Genomic DNA, 2,034 nt, shown 5'->3' with positions numbered 1-2,034 from the left:
AACTGTGATTATACAGCCAATATGTCTGAATTAAACACAGCTTTCCAATGTTTTTCCATATTTATCCTCCCCTGCTTCCTTTTCATAGATGGATAGCAGTCTGGATCTCTCTACAACAACATCCTGCCTGTTGTTGTTGTAGAGAGATATTTTAAATCAAACCATATGATGACATCTTCTAACCTGCCTTTCAGCACATGCATGGTCAATATAGGCATAACAATGTTCTGAAGTGTTATGTTACTTAGGTATCTTCTTGCCAGGCCCCAGGAGGTCCTCTCAGATGCAGAGGGTAGTGCCAGTCCCAGCTGAGACTCAAACTGGAGGCTTCCTGATGCCCATGGTGGCAACTCACCTGAAGACAGAGAATCGAGGGGAAAGGAGCAGTATGGTTTTACTCACCCTCTGCCTCCAATCTACATTATGAATGATTTCGGGTCAGCATAGGGCTTTGCATTTGAAACAGATGATTGTCTTGCTTCTGTGCTTCCTTAGCCACATACCAGAAGCAACCTGGCAGCCAGTGTGATCTTCTTCTGCCTCCCTGACTTCAGCTTGCCTCTCTCCATCATGCAGTTCCCCAGCCCTGACATCCTCATGTATGCATTGAGTGTATCGGTAGGGGAAGCTATGTTTGACTGTGTGTGTGATTATGCTATGTGTTTGGGGGGGGGGGTTGTATTGTAAAACGCCCTGTGATCCTCGGATGAAGAGCATTATAGAAATTTAACAACAACAGCAGCATGAATAGTGATATGTGTGCATAGATCCCCCCCCCGCCATCTTTCTGTGTCCATGTGCGGATGGGGCTAGTTGGAGTATGTGATGTTCAGGCAGGGGCAGGAGGTGTGGCTTTACCTGCCATTCAATGTGTAGATTCCCTTTAACCTGTGTCAGGCACAGGTGCATAAAAAGACAGAATAGCATTTTCTGAGTGATATAATACTGGTGTTTGCATAATGATGAGGGCACTTTGCTGTGATATGTGCTTCTCTGAGCAACAAATGAGTAACAGCTGCCCCCCCCCCCTTTTCGCCTAAATGTTCTACAGCCAAATGAGCCCCACATTTGGATATTTAAAGGTAAAGCTTGATTTGACAAAATGGCATCCCTCTGCTGAGCTCCCTTCTCCTTTTCCCATTATGTGAAGCAATGGAAGCATGTGATGTGACATCATCACATTGTCCATTTCCCTGCCTACACCCTCTGGAAATGAATAAGGAAGAGCATCACCAATCTGGTGATGCCACATCATACATTTCCATTCTAACACATCATGGTGGACAAGAGGGGAAACTTGACATAGTTTGCTCTTTTGCAGGGTGGTTATTTGTTAAACAGAAACTTGCACCCAACTTGGTGCATTCTTATCTTTAGGTTATAGTAAAATACAGTAGAGGGTTGCTTAAAAGAAATGTGTTCATTGAAAGAGCTTGTGCCAAATGCCTTGACTGTGCATCTACAGCCACCTTCCGGATTTTTTAATGTGAAATCAACATTCAAATAGGATTCTCTTTATTTAAATTAGACTTATTAGAAATTTAAAGCAGATGAAGACACTTTCAATAAAATGAATAAATAATTAAGGCAAATCTGTATACTTGTCAGAAGTTCCATATTAAGAATTAGGAGAAGAGAGACAGCTTCCTGACAGTTCTGTCCCATTTTTTTAAAAAATCAAGAAAGGTAAATTTAAAGAGAGAGAGTGAAAGAAATAGTGTGTGTATGAGAGAAGCTTGATGTTCTTTTCAAGTTTGCTTGATCAAACCCCAAAATGGTGCCAGATAACTTCGCTGATAATAATCATAGCCTTTAATCACAGATAAAAAAAGAGAGTGAAGCGATGCAACTTTATTTATTTATTTATTTGCTTGCTTATTTATTTATTTTATCAGGCAGGAGGGAAGGAAAGAGTGAGAGCGAGAGTGAGTCAAGACTTTATGCTTCAAGCAGTTTTAAGCATTGATCTGGTTTGTGAAATACAATAACAGATTGCATGTTAGAAACTGGTCAGTAGGCAGTGCATTGTCAGCA

This window comes from Podarcis bocagei, assembly GCF_964188305.1.
Source record: "Podarcis bocagei genome assembly, chromosome: 6".
In the NCBI taxonomy this organism is placed as follows: Eukaryota; Metazoa; Chordata; class Lepidosauria; order Squamata; family Lacertidae; genus Podarcis; species Podarcis bocagei.
This window is presented reverse-complemented; position numbering follows the sequence as displayed.